Source organism: Triturus cristatus, chromosome 9 (assembly GCF_964204655.1).
Source record: "Triturus cristatus chromosome 9, aTriCri1.1, whole genome shotgun sequence".
NCBI classification, from domain to species: Eukaryota; Metazoa; Chordata; class Amphibia; order Caudata; family Salamandridae; genus Triturus; species Triturus cristatus.
Window position 1 is genome coordinate 710,331,668 of NC_140592.1, and position 15,637 is coordinate 710,347,304.

Below are 15,637 nucleotides of genomic sequence, written 5' to 3' on the forward strand. Positions count from 1 at the left end.
GTTTTAAGATTTTAGATATACGAAGAAAGATTTTAGGCCAGATTTTTTAAAAATATGAAATTAAAAATAGGTTGCAAGCTGTAAACCTTTAAGTGGAAATGAAGAACCTAGATATAGCCTGTGCTATTGGGAAATATATAAACAAAGTGAAAGAGTTTCTTAAATGTAAAGAGCACTGATGAAATCTAGATCTTTTTAGATTCAGGGAGAATGGGTTATTAATGGATAGAAGCAATTTGTGAGACATACTAGAAGGTCAGTGTGACTCAATAATGTAATAAGTTGTTTTTGTTAATTTTAAGAGGATTTTTTATTTGCATTTTTATAGTTGTGAATTATAGGTTTAAGAAATGTATTGTATATTGTATGATCCTGACTTGCTTATCTATGGAATGTTATGCTGCTAAGTGTATACTTTTATGGTTGTAAATAACCAAATAAAGTTTTATTTCATTCATTCAAATTAGGCAGTAGTAGTATGGTTTTTGTGGCCGTTGTTAAGTGGCAAACGGAACAGGAACCACATGGATAATGTCCAGTCACTGGTGGATTGTTCCATAACATAGGCGGTGGTTCACTTCGTGTCAGCGGTGGTGGTCTTGTGTGTACCAGCATGTCTTTCAGGTTTCTCGTTCTTTTATTTGTAAACCTCGGTTTTGGCCAGTTTAAGGACCCGGAGGTCAGGATTCGCCAGTTTTTATTCACAATTTTTTTTAATGTTATTTGAGGCTGTGCTATAGGTACTGACACAAGTAACCACATCTTTCACCGGTTCTTTTCTTATCTGCAGGAGACTGTCTCTTTGCTGGTTTCTTGCCCTCTTCTGGCATTTGTTGATAGTGCTTGTAGGGTAGTCCCGGTACTTCAATTTGTCAAAGAGGTCCTTCGCTTGGCTCTTGTAGTCTTGAATGTTACTACAATTCCGTCTTAAGTGCAAAAATTGGCTGTAGGGAAGGTTTTCTCGGAGCAGGCGTGGGTGAAAGCTTTTATATCAAAGTAGGCTATTTTTAGCAGTTGGTTTGAAAAAAGTTTTAGTTTGCACTTGATCATTTTCAATGAAAATGGTGGTGTCCAGCAAATCCCAGTTTTTTATTGTTTGCTGTGTAGGTGAATCTCAGCCATTCATCTCTGGTGTTTAGCCATCTGTGGAAGTCGGTTAAGCTTTCCCAGATCAAGATGATATCATCTATGTAGCGTTTCCAAAAAACAATCTGTTGTAGATATGGGTTTGTGGTGTTCTGTATGAGAGTCTCCTCAAAATTACTCACATATAAACCCGCTACACTTGGGGTGAATGTACTGCCCATTGAAGTACCGTGACATTGAATATAACAACACAATGTACCTGCAAAGTGATTTTCGGTTAAAGCCAGTCTGCAACACTCAAGGACAAAATGTCTAGGTGTCTTATAGTCCCATTGTTTACTGAACAGTAATGTCGCTAACGTTTCCAAAGTTTTCTGTTGGGGTAAACTGGTATATAGACTTAACATCTAGTCCTACCAGTAACATCCTATCTTCTGAGCATGGTTGTTCTTTCAGAAGATTCAACAATTCTCTAGTGTCCTTGAGATAAGTTGGAGTTTGTTGCACCAGGGGTTTTAAAGTATTGGTCCGCAAATTGGGACAGTGGTTCTAGAATTGAACCAATTCCAAAGACAATCAGTCTTTCAGGAGGGGGGTCTGCGATCTTTGTGAATTTTAGGGAGAGAATAAAAGTATGGCATCCTTGGTGTTTTGGTTAGTAGGAATTCTGCTTCATTCTTTGAAATCCAGTCATTTGTTTCTGCTTAGTCTTCAGGATTTGATATTTCTCGGGAAATGTTAAAGATTTTCTTCCTTTGGTTCGAGGTCTCGTGGATGGATGCATTGGGTGAGATGACCCTTTTTGCACAGTTTATTACCATGTAACATGCTCTGCAATCTGCAGCTTGTTGTGAGCCAGTAATAACTAAACTTCTATACAGACTCCTTGATGAAGAAACTACACTCACCAACCCTAACACAGACTGGAACCATAAATCTACCTCAGCAACCCTAACCCTGATCCCAACCCTAAATCTACCTCACCAACCTGGATTCTAACCCTAAACCTACCTCACTAATACTAATCCGGAGCCTAACCCAAAAACGACGTCACTCACCCTAACCTTGACTCTAAACCTAAATCTACATCTCCAGCCCTAACCATGTCTATCTCACCAACCCCAATCTTGATACTAACCCTATTAACCCAATCCGGATACTAAATCTTCTTAAGTAATCATAACCAGACTCATCCTAAACCTCTCACTGACCTTCATCCTGACCCTTATCGTAAATCTATTTCAGCAAGCGTAACGCTGTCTCCAACCTTAAATCTACCTCACCAACCCCAATCCTGATACCCTAAATCTTCTTCCGTAACCATAACCCGGACTCTCAGACTAAACCTACCCCACTTTTGTATAGGGTAAGTTGGCCATTTAAACTATGGAACATCTCACTTAGCTTCTGAATGTCTTTGGTGGAAGGCCTTGTTCCTTTAGCATGGAAGAGGGCCTTAGTCACACCTCTACTCACAAAGCCCAACCTGGGCCTCTCAAATGGTCAAACTATAGACCCATTTCCCACTTGCCTACCCTAGCTAAGGTGTTGAAAAAAACATGTAAATCTGCAACTTACATCCTACATTAAGCTAAATGGGATACTGCACTCTTCACAATCAGGCTTCAGGGCTGGCGATAGCACTGAATCTGCCCTTCTTGGTGTGATGTAATATCTACGAGGCCAATTAGACTCCAGCAGGATGGCGGCACGGATTCTTCTTGATCTCAGCGCTGCATTCAACACAGAATCACTCCACTCTGCTTCACAGACTAGAAGGAATGGCAGTGTAGGGCACAGCCTTGCCATGGCTAAGATATTTCCTGTATAAGGCAACGTTCAGGGACACTCATCAATACAAGTCCAAGTCACACCCTCTTGCCTCAGGGGAGCCACAGGGTTCTACCCTTAGCCCACTTCTGTCCAATCAATATGTAAGGCCTCTTGCCGACATTGTGGAATCGAATCCCATGCGGTTACACTTTTTTGTATGCCGATGACACTCAAATGGTGGTATCTTTATCCACCAAGGAAAGCCGCATTGTTGAAGCCATTAATATAAGCCTTGCCAAAGTTTCAGCTTGGATGAATATCAGTTCACTGAAACTGAATGAGGACAAGACTGAGGTTGGGCCAATCACCCCCACCTTTAGGGTCGCCATCTACTATGAGTAAGACCCCCTTTCCAGTTCAGGTGGTGAAAAGTCGGAGAGTATGGCTAGATGACAAGCTGTCCCTGCGTCACCAGATAAATGAGGTGGCTGCCATGTGCTTTGGCATCCCTCAATGGCTAAACAGAATCTTGGAATAGTTTTCGGTCTCTGTTCAGCCAACAGTAGTCGAGGCTCTGGTGATTTCCAGACTGGTTTACAGTAATGTTTTATGTCTGGGTGCTGCAAAATCCCTGCTCGAAAGGCTCCAAAGTGTTCAAAATGTGGCAGCCCGTTTACTTCATCATCCACCCAGGTTCACCTCCTCAGCTAGTTTGTTGCTTACTTTGCACTGGTTTCCTATTGAGCAGGGAGTCCAATTTAAGACCTTATGCTACATGCACAAGTGCCTCGCCAATACTGGGCCAATATATCGGAGACCGTTGGAGTCTAAATATATGTTCCAAAGCGTGTTCTCCGTTCTAGCCATAAGGACCTGGTAACGGTTCTCCTAGGATAAGGAAGTCCCTCCGGGGTGGCCGGGAATTTGCTTTTCTCTACCATAAGCTCTGGTGTGACCGCCACACACACGATGTAGTTTAAAACTTGCCTGTTTCCATCACTATAATGGTCATGTGATGGTTTGATTGCCCTTGGTATAGTGAGGAGGCTAGTGGTAAGAAGCTGTGTCTAGGTAGCTGTGCGCTTTACAAATCACTAATAATAACAAGAATTACAACAACAAAACTAAATCTACCTCAGCAACCACAACCCTGGCTCTAACCCTAAATCTACCTCAGCAACCACAACCCTGACTCAACCCTCATCTTTAATCAACCCATGTAACCTTAGCCCTTATCCTAACCCTAAATCTAGCACAGCAGCCCCATACCATGATTCTAACCCTAAATATACTTCACCAGCCGTAGTCCTAAATCTACCTCGGCAACCCTACCCTGACCTTAACCCTAATCTACCTCACCAACCCGAACCCTGATCCCAACCCTAAATCTAACTTAGCAAAGCTAATCGTGATCCCAAACATAAAACTACCTCACCAACCCTAAACCATTATCTACTTCGCCAAGCCCAATCCTAACCCTACATTTTCTTCAGAAACCATAGCCCTGACTAACCCAAATCTACCTCACTAACCCTTATCTAAAACATAAATCTACATCACCAACCCTGATCCCAACCCCAATCTACCTCATCAACCCTAACTCTGATCCTAACCCTAAATCCATCTTATAACCCAACTATGAACCTTACTAGAACCAACCAAATCCTTCCCCTATAGCTCCTCTTAGCAGGGCCACTGGAATTATGAGATTCTGCAAATGCACCGCTATCCGCATGAATATGGATTTGCCACCCTTGCTAAACAATCCACCACCTTCTGCAGAATTGCATACATTAATAAAAAAAGCTGTTTCTAGCCCTAACCGCTCATAAATTACTAAAACCGACCACGTGTTGCCGCACAGTGATAGGCCTTAGTCACATGGAGACAAGTTCCCCTTTCAGTTCATTTCTGCATTTAGATGTTACACCGATATTAATGAGGTGACCCTTTCATCCATACAGTGTTAATACATGTACAAAAATACAAAATAGTGAAGTAATAACGTTTCTGAATGTGCTGCATTATTTCCCTTTTTTGCCCCATAATTTAGTTAACTCTATCACATAATTGGGTCCAACTCTCGCAATAATGCCATCAGCTAGCTCTATTAATAGCACTTGGGTTTTTAATTAGAGGCATGTCTTTATTTTAATGGTTTATGTCTCCTTTATTGATAACTAAGAATATAATTCCGATTAGCTAAATTTTTTTCGAGGATCATTTCGTCATCATGAAATTTCGCCCTCAAAGTATCTTCCTGGCAACATAATTCTGCGGATGGTGAAAAGCAAATCCTATTGAAAACAAGCATTGGCAAAGCCAAATAGTTGGACTTGCTGAGTGATTTACAAAACACGCCCGCTGGTTTTGCCAGTGTTTGTTCGCTGTCAGAGGGAGACGCCTGGTGCGCTTCCCAGCAGCAATGACCCCGCAGCACAGCAGTGAGGGGTAGGTGCCGGCAGTGCCCACAATGTGAGCAATATCAGGGGAGAGGGCAAGGCGCCCCCAGGGCTTCTAGGTGCACCCGGCAGTAGGGGGTGGGGTTAAGCGTTGAAGGTGTGATGAAAGAGTGCAGTGCAGCCGCTAAAAAAAACTCACATCAGACCTTTCACCACACTCGAAGGTGGGCAAACAACAGCACACGCTGAGGAAAGGCACAGGCGCCGTTAAAGTGACAGTCTGCTTTCTAAAGTGCTACCACAGGATGGCTTTGCAGTGTTTCGTCACGTGAACACCAACACTTTCGAAGTGGAGAGTTCACGCGAAGCTGCTTCGGACATGAACACAGCTGGGACCATTTGATGTGAATTTATCGTCCTTCGCTTGTTTTTTTTAACAATCCTGTAACATGCACAAGCTGTACAAGGAAAGATGTATAATAAAAAACTGGAATGATCCCATACAGGACAGCCATGCCAGGAAACACGGCCTGCGACGCTGCCATCGGCTATGCCCCAGAAGACCTAGAGCCGCTTAATCTGTGACACCTTGGGCAAATCACTATAGCCAAAACGATGTTTTTCTGATATTTGTCAGTGTTTCCAGACTGAGTAAATGTAGGAAGCAGGTGGTAGTTTAAACAAGCGCAGCCCATCATGGGACGCGAACGGCTCTTTACAGGGCGGACAGAAGATGTGCATGCGGGGACTGCCTTTACTGACGGCGAAAAAATGTCCCCATAGTATCACTCCGCCAGTAAAGCATCCAATCCCCATGTGCACATCTTTTGTCTCCTTCGTCTCCCCACGAGCACGCTGGAATCGTATCGATTTCAAAAGGCCTCTGCTTTCACAGCAGTTCATGTGCTGCTTTCGGCAGGCAGAGACCTAAAAACAGCAGTACGAAGTAAGTACAAGAAAGAATCTGGTTACCTTTTGAACATACAGTGCACTGGTGCATAAAAAATAAACAACTGATTGAAGGGCACGATGAGTTGGCAAAAAACACAATGAAACAGTGCTCCGAGATGCATTAAAAGTACAGTAGTGCTTGTCGGGGTATGTATCAGGTAAATTAAAATTGACGAAAACTGTCCTCTTTGTAAACATCTGCGCTTGTGTCAGCCGCACAACTGTGCACGGTTTTCAGTCATGTCAAAACACAAGAAATAAAGAAAAAAGAAAACCTGTAGCTTCACGGTGCAGACGAAAATCTTGTTGAGACGATCAACGGTCAACTTCAACTTGCCGATAATTTTATTGTCTGCGAACAGAACGTGGTTGCCAAATACTTAAAAGAAAGAATGTTTAGTGGTACAGACAGGTCCTTGGTAGAAGTGTCCAACAACACAACGGCAGCACGTGATGTACGTTGTGCCGGATGGCTCCAGACGCGCTCAAGCAGCAAAACGTTACAGCGCAGCAGCACAAACGCAGAGAGTGAGACTCGAGATGATGGAAGACTCTCTACAGATGCAGGTAGGGTTGCGCGTGCAAACAGCAGACTCGCGTCACAGTTTTGAAATACCAGGAAGCGGTTGAGCTGCCCAAGATGTTCCACGGTATGAAACCCAGTAAAACTTGCCAGTAAAATGAGTAATCGACTCACTGGGCCAAATAAAAAAAAATAAAAGATGATCTGGCATTGACAGGAAAGTGAAAGATTGAAACAGTGCAACAAATAACACCCAGGAGGAAAGCCGTTGTATAAGGGTGCATACTACTACCAGTAAAGAATGCCTCAGGCACAGCTCAGCTGATTCTTTAATTGTCGTTTCTTTCTATGGCAGTGTAATAAACGGCAATAGCAACCGTGTCAAACCCACACATTGATTGGTGAAGGTTGCACTACGCCAGACACTTCAAATGTCCTTAAACATATCGAACTGCGCAGCATTCATTCTAGAGATGACATGTAAAAAGTCCAAAATGATAATGCTTACTTCCCTTGAAGGCGCAGATCTAATTGATGTAGACACATGACACAGAGTACAACACACTTGAGTCGCTTTGATCTTGAGGCGCTTGTGAAGACAGAACAAATCAGAGTCACACTGTTCTTGTGTGGTGTTTGTGAAATACATTCACAAAGACAGGCTTGTGTGAAGAGAGATCTGGTACGCGCAGGTTGGAGGTGACCGGTGAGGTGGTCACTGGTGGGGCTCAGGGTGCCAGCATGCTGGCTGCTCCTGGTGGGGCTCATCTACATACATACAATAAATCATCTTGAACTACATCAAGCTGTCTGGCAGAGCATGGGGGGAAAATGGCATACACAAGCACGAACAGTAAACTAGGATACTACAAAGTTCAAAACAACAAAACAAGACCATTTCAACAATCTAGAACTGTTTATTAGGACTTTAGGACTGACTATGACCCTGGTGGTCTGGGAACCGCCATCGGTTTCTGGCGGTCTAACAGTCCGCATACGCGGTGGTTCGACCTCCGGATTATGAGGAGGGCAGTGAGACAGTCTCCAGACTGTCACCACCGCCAAGATCTGAGCTCCTGTGTTGGGGGCGGTGGGGACCCCGTCACGAAAAGGTGGACAAAAGGTCAGAAAAAGGGCACCAGGGCGAATAAGACCATATGAACTGTGGCCGGGGCCCATGTTGTGCCTCTATGCCAGCATGGTTGGTGCGCGCACCGTTTGCTATGCACGACATGGGGCATGGAAACAGTGCACCTGACTTGCAGGAGACACAACAGTGCGGCTGGCACTGGATTCAGGCTCTCTCCTAAAGCCAAAGCATGCTGCTTCTCCATGGCCGCTGACAAACTGCTAGCTCAGCGGTGGTCATGTAATGCGGTAGCTGAAATGACGCCATCTGTCCTGACTGCCGCTGCAGCAGGCTGGCGGTGTGACTGCCAGGGTCTTAATCAGTCCCTTAGTGAGCCGTTTGTGTTCATACCGCTTCTCACTGTGTAGAATGCATGTGCTGGATAATTTTTAATCCTGTTAGAGTTCCTTCAGCGGCAGTCAGAAAGGCTTAGCTGATGGGTTCAACTGGTGAGATCAATCGCCCTTGGAGGAGGGAGTGATCTGAAACTCCACTCTTGGAAGTCATGCAACAAACTCCACTTTACTGCAACAAACTCCACTTTACTGTTGGAGTTACAATAATCTTCAAAGTTAGTTCCATAGAATTACATCCAACTATTCCAGCCACATATACACACTTCTTTTCCTAATCAAAGCAAATCCAAAGAAAACAAGCAACAAGATGGGTACAAACTGTTGCAGGCTTCATACACCCCAAAACACTAATACAAACAAAAGACTTAAGTCACTGGACCTCACCCTGCAAAATATCCGGCCTGTTCCTTGCTCTGTGGGCTCTTGTCATTTTTCCCTTATCAGATAAGGATATTTTGCCCTGCAACAGACAGACTCCTTCAGTCTTTAAAAAAGGCTCCCCTTGTCCAGTGTGCAACAATACATCAACCAAAGTATGCAAAGTTGGTTAATTAAACCTCACTTCACCCCCAACATGAAACGAGAGAGAAGATGCAGAAGGGAGGTCACAATGCAACAACCATATAATGTCGGGTTTTGCTGGAGGGGGTAAAGGCCACCCCCTTCAAATATCAGTCCTGGACTCTTGGAGAAACAATCTGCCAACTTTGTGACTGAGGGGGCACATAGTGCTCTGCCACAAGGCCTCCATTATGCACCCACCTAGGCCTCTTATAGCAAGACTCCTCAACCACATGGAGCAAGTCAATATGCCGCTTGCCCCCCCCAACACAAGGGAGACTTATGTCATGAATCCGCCAACGTAATAATTTGCACCGACTATACAAAACTAGTCCAGCAACTGTGGAAGTCCTTCAGGGATGTCGAAAAAGAAACTCAGGGCAATTCAGTTGGACTACATGTTACTTTATCCTGATAATTTAAGGGTGCTCCTTAAAAGGTAGGTCATATTTGTTTTATACACACAAAAGCACATGAGGCTTGGTGAAAACGGAATTCTGTATTCCAACCAGGAACAATACCACCCATACACAGCAACTACACACCAATGAATAGAAACCAAAGCGAGAGGCATGGTAACAAGAGAAACTAACTTGGTCACACAACTGACAGGGATGCTTAGAGTAGGGTCAGCATGCTTCAGTGACAGGGTAGCACGGAAGGGATGATATGGAATGTCAATGGCCTTAATGATCACGCCAAGAGACGAACAGCTCTGCAGTTCCATGGTCATTCAATGGAGTTACTGCTTTTACAAGAAACTTACCTCGTGGGTACAAAATGTAACTTTTGGGTAGAGGTGGGTTTACTAAAGTTATCTAGTTATGCTCCGTAAAAGGCTCTAGGAAATAGTAATCCAACTACACAAACTGGGGCATTAAATAGTGGCAACTAGTTCCGATGAGGGTCATGTTTGGATTTCTTTAGTGTGCTCAATTGACAATCACAGACTGCACCCTACAGTCACCTCACAGGGGGTTTATCTGGGGACTTCTGCCGGCATCAAGATAGATGACCTTAACATTATGGTTGGCGCAAATGTACAAATGAGGTTTCTGAGATGCATAGGTCAAGATTAAAAAAAGGCCCAATATATGAAACAAAGTGTCTTGAATTTTACAAGCTGTCTTACTGGTAGCCAGTCTAGGTTACATAGGTGGAGGATACAGAGTGATGATTAGGAATGTGGCAAAGAAGCCAAACTCCAGCATTTCCAAATATTTGTAGTCTTTTAAAAGCCACCTGCATGGCGTCCAAGTACAGCACATTACCACAGTCCAAGCGAGATGTTAGAAGTCTGAACTATAGTTTTTTGTGAAGTAGAGTGGAGCCCACATATCTTTTTCACACAGCTTAGGAGGCCAAACCAACAGGTGTACCATATTTAGATTTTACGGTCAGAGGCTAAATTATTCTCATTCAAAACGCCTAGGTTCTGGACTACAGATTTGGGCCTTGAAAAAGGCCCAAAGTACTCAAGCTAGAGCTGGGGGCACCTAAAGTTGGGCTGATTTCTTTTCACCATGATTTCGATTTTATTCCCACTCAGTTTCAAGCAGTTGTGGCCCATCCAGCCAACTACAGACGACAGACAATCCCTCAATTTGTACGAAGTGCCTTGCGGACAGTGGTCAGAGAACAAATAAGGTGCATGTTGTCCACTTAAGAAAGCAAAACGAGGCAAATTATTCTACTAGGTTTCCTAGTGGCTGCACATATATATTAACAAGCATTTGCAATTCAATAGGTCTCACATTGGTGAAAGTTTGAGCTATTGGCGTTGCTAACCATACTGCAACGCCAATAGCTCAAACTTTCAGCAATGCTCGTAACAATTACATTGCAAATCTTTTATTTTATACTATTATTTTATTCTAATTGAGCAAGCTAATGCCGAACCACGAGGCCAAATGCAAGTAAGAAAAAAGAAAATGCACGAAGCAAGGAAAGGGGGCATTAGCACAGTTATTAGATGTCCCTGTGGGTGCAGTGCCTTATGTTGCTAATAGAGGTCTGTTTAAAACTCCACAGGGACACCTAGTAACAGCCTGTGGTACTGCACCCTTTCCTTGCTTTGTGGATGGAGGAGATGCAGCGCAGATGCTGCAAGCAAAAGAAAGTGCAGCGCTCGTTAAACGGGCACCACGCTAAAAGTATGCATGACGATGTAAGGGAAACTAAATGAGGACTGCTAAAGCACGGACGATGTGGGGATGGCACTGGGGAGATTAAGTGCAGCAATGAAGAGAGGGAGGGCGTGAGAGCGAAAAGCAATAGATTGCCAGAGCTAGCCAACCGAAAAAACAAAGATTGTGCTCACAGACTTTTAAAGCAGACCGTGCAACACCACCAGTAAAAAGTCCAGTCATTATGGGAGGTTATTAATGCAGACAAAGCGGTACCAAGAAGGGACTACTAAGCCTACTCACAAATTAAAAGCAACAATTTTGCAAAGACATTAAACCGGAGCCAATTGAAAAGATGGGCGGGAAATGGGTGAGGCTTCTATGCTGTATCTCAATGCAGCATGCCTCGCAGAGCAGCGCATGCACTGCCCAGGCTCGACCTAAAAAGCATCAGACTCAGCAATGATCCCTGGGGAACATCAAATGGTCTTAGTCTGGGCGTGGAAGAAAAAGACTTCATAGCTAACTGGAAGGATCGAAGTTCCAGAAGAGATTTGAACCATACAGAGCCTTATTGCAGATCCCACACAATCTAGCTAGCAATACATTATGAGACACTGTGTCAAATGCTGCACTCAACTCCAACAGGGTGACTGATGCAGACCATCTTTTATCAAGTGTCCATCTCAGTTCTTCAGTTACTACAACATTGGCAGATTCAGTGCTGTTATTGGAGCGAAAATCAGATTGAGATTGACGCAGCCTGTTGTGAGTCTCAAGGAAGTTGCTGATTAATATGCTTCTCTAGCAGGTTGGACACAAGCTGGAGCAGGGAGACTGGTTGAAAGCTCTGCGGTTTGTGATGTCCAGAGAAGACTTCTTCAGCAGGGGCAGCACAGCACATGCTTCCGAGACCACAACTGTAATAGCGGAGCTAATGAATACGCCAAGATAGACTATGATCGGATAGATAAAGGATGCCCAATTGGCCAAAACAGAAGGATTTGAAGGATCGAGTGGAGAACCAGATTTAATAATCTGGTACTCAAACACAGCTAGACTAGTCTAGAGTCCTCGCATTGCCACATATTCAAACCTGGCGTCAAGATGAGTAAACAATTATACTAGCTGGCTGACCCCAAGGTAGCATCCAGAGTCATTCCAGCAATTTATAACTGAGAAGGGCAACTGATCACTGACTTCTGTATGTCATAAATCCATGCGTTAGTCCCTTTACATTTTAACTGTTACAGTTCTAAACAACTTTTTTTCTAGTGTACAGAACTAGAACATATCATTTTATTTTCTCTAAAGCCTTTAAACACCATGACATCGCCTCTTATAAACAGGACTCTAGTGAGCTGAATTTAAACCAAGTATTTAGAATAGGATTTATTTTTTAAGCCTATTCTATTATGCTTTCTCTGGGCGATAGAATCATGAACTGAGTTCCCTTCAAGTTGAGACAGGTGATGAATAAGCCTGAATCCTCACTATACTTTATCTGGGACAATGCCCAGCGGTTTTACAGTAAGCTCACTAAAGGGTATCTCTCAGAATCCAAACTGCCTTCTTATCTCCCTGCCAACTCTGGTCAGTAAAATTTCCGTAAATCCATAAACCGATATGAGATAAACACATATGGGGCTCTGTGCCCATTGGCCTACTGTTTGTCCCGCATAATGTACCCTAAACCCTGGTCTAAAACTTTTTTCAACAGTTCCCTGTCAATGTAACAGTATAACCACTCATCCAACACTTTGGGTATAATTAACAAGTCCGATACCACAGATTTCTCTACCTATTTGGAGGAGGGTCTGTGAATGGATTTAAACCAGAGTCTTGCAAGACCGAGCAAGCAAAATGCCCCTCTTGGTGGACCAGCCTGTCCAGACAATAATGCTCTGTCAAAATATGGAGGGATATTCACTTAGCTGGATGACAAATGTCTAAGACAAGGACTCAGCATGCTGACCCAGTGCAGCAGCTTTGGTCTAGTAGAATGAGCATGCTGTTTTACTCAATGAGTAGCAGATCTTAATGCAGAGTATGATCAATCTGGAGATGGTCCTCTTCTGCACAGCCTTGACTTTCTTCACTCCATAGAACCGCTCAAAACGTTTGTCGTCCACCCGGTATTCTTTGGTACTATCTACGTGGAAGCTAACCCCTCTCTTTGGGTCCAAGTGATGGACTCTCCTTTGAGGAGGGGCGAGCCGGAACATAAAACACTTGGAGGGTGATGGATTGCACGACATGGAAAGGTGTCACTTTTGGTAAGAAGAATACTCGTGCTTGCAGAACCAGCTTGCCTGGAAGAAGGTGGTGTATGGTGGGTTGACCCAGAGTTTGAAGCTCACTTTCCCACCTTGCTGTTGCAATTGCGACGAGGAACACAGTTTTAATCAGTTCGGATGGAGTGCACATTAGAAACAAAAGGACCAAGTCATGTTCCCAGTACGGTATGGCATAGAAAGAGCGAGGAAACACGTGGTGAACCTTTCTAAAAGCACATAACTGGAGACTTAAATGAAAGAAGTAAGATCTGCCAACTACAAAAAAAAATGAAAGAGACAGAAGGTACCCTTTAACTCTGTCAGAAAAGGCCCTGCTAGGCAAAGAACAAAAACAACAAAACGTTAGTTTCAGGGCTCGAAAAATGGTACTAGTCCTGCAGGTCTAGTACCTTGAAAAATCTCCTTGACCTAACAGTAACCTACTTGACCTCCGTCTATGAAAGCAGAGCAAATGTGACAAGATAACATGATTTAAAGGCATCTTTATTGCTCATTTGCTTTGTGAGCAATAAAAAGGCCTTTAAATCTGGTTATCTTGTCACATTTTCTCAGTTTTCAAAGACAGGACAAAAGTTAGTATGTTTTCCTACTCGCCAGAAAGGGCGAGTAGGAACTAAAAATAGCTCGACCTCATTAAATTTACCTCGCAAATGCGAGCGGTCGAGTGGATTTGTCGAGCCCTGGCTATTTTGCCTGTAGGGGGTGAATCTGGCATGTGCCGCACCAAATCACAAACTTGACCCAACCATAGCAGTATCCCGTTTTTGTCAAGGGATGCCTGGCAGTCAAAATGATATTAACCACATTCAGAGGAAGGTCGAAGGAATTCATGATTAGAGATTGAGCAGCGCAGCTGAAAGGTGGGGAATGTGAAGGCCTGGTTGCAGATCCCTGCCCTGCTGCTGCAGATGGAGGACAGATGTTCAAGCCCAGGAGCTCTAGATACCATATTCTCAGTGCCCAATTCGGAGCCACTAAAATGACTCGGGCTGGGTTGATTGTGAGAACTCGGGGTAGGAAAGATATACAGCGGTGGAAAGGTATACGAGTCCTGAGATCCACTTGAGGTGTAAAGCGTCTGAACGAGAGACGCTTTTAAACTCCAATGCCCAGAAGTGCTGACATTAGGGGTTTTCAGTGGTGGTGAGCAAATCGAGCAAAGGTTCTCCCCCATTTGCAGAAGAGACCTTGTACCACCTCCAGGTGTAACCGCCATTCATCTGCTAATGGATGAACTTGTCCGCCCTGGCATTCAATGATCTTTCCAGATGGTTCACCACAAAGAAAATTCTAGCCATCTCCAGAGATACAAGGCCTCCTGGCAAAGCGACCGGGACCCCACCAAACTCTGTTCATTGCAGTACCAGATTGTGGTGATGTCAGAAAATCTTTACCAGCTTCCCCTTGATGGATGGATGGAAAGCTTGGACTGCCTTCAGCTCCGAAAGCTTGATATAGAGCTGGGACTCTACTGGAGACCACAGGCCTACGATATCCACCTTTCCCCAAGTGACTGCCCAAGTCCAGAAATGACGCAAAGGTCACCACCGTCAGCTCCAAGTGAGGTATGGAGGGAGGTCTGCTAATTACCAAATTTAAGTTCAGTAACCACGACTGCAGGCTTTTGCAGCCTCCTTTGATATCTGTATGTGGTCAGAGAGGTTCCCTTGAATTTGGGCAACCAAACTTCAGGTCCCACTGCAAAACCTGCATATGCTAACTGGTGTGCTCGACTAGCAGGATGCAGAAGGCCTTCAGACCCTGTAGTCTTAGAGTTGACCTCACTGAAATCCAGGACCAAGGTGGCGAGACTGGGATAATAGCCAGAATGCCTTGGACTCTTTCCCTGAGCAAAGGCATGGAACCAGACCAGGTCTAGAATGGCTCCTAGTAAGGGGGTGACCTGAGTCAGGGGTGATTTTAGCACACGGATAGTGAACCCCAAAGAGGACAGGAAGTTTGCTGTAACCTGGAGAGGGCTGACCATTGCCTGGGGCGAGCCCACCTTCAACAGCCAGTGGTCAAGGTAGGGGAATACTGGAACCCCTGACCTCCGAAGGTGTGTTGCTACCACCGCCATCACTTCCGTGAACACCCGAGGTGCACAAGTGAGACCAAAAGGGGAGCACAGCAAACTGAAAATACTTGGGTCCCACTGGGAACTACAGGCAATTCCGATGGAGTAGTAGGAAGTGTATATGGAATAGCCGGTCGGCAGGTCTAACACCTCTATACCAGTCTTCATGGTTGAGGGCAGATAAGACCCGAGCCAGGGTGAGCATTTTGAATTGCTCCTTTCAGTGGATGGTATTGGGAGGGTGCAGGCCTAAAATAGGATGAAGGCCTCCGTCCTTCTTGGGCTCCAGAAAGTAACTGGAGTAACAACCATGCTTTACTTTTGTGCTGACACCCTCTGAACAGCCCCTTAAAAGG

The 15,637-nt window shown here is 44.4% G+C and overlaps 1 protein-coding gene across 2 annotated transcripts in view; it reads right to left on the reverse strand.

Moving 5' to 3' along the window:
• Positions 1-15,637, reverse strand: part of LOC146798564 (N-acetyllactosaminide beta-1,3-N-acetylglucosaminyltransferase 2-like) — an 87,134-nt gene that overhangs the window by 24,182 nt on the left and 47,315 nt on the right. The window contains exon 1 of one of the 2 annotated variants that reach the window (XM_085625871.1): positions 6,488-6,620. The exons of the other annotated variant lie outside the window; for it this stretch is intronic. The gene's annotated coding sequence lies outside the window, so the exon portion shown is untranslated. Of the gene's footprint in view, positions 1-6,487; positions 6,621-15,637 lie in introns of those variants that run through there. 2 annotated transcript variants of the gene reach the window in all.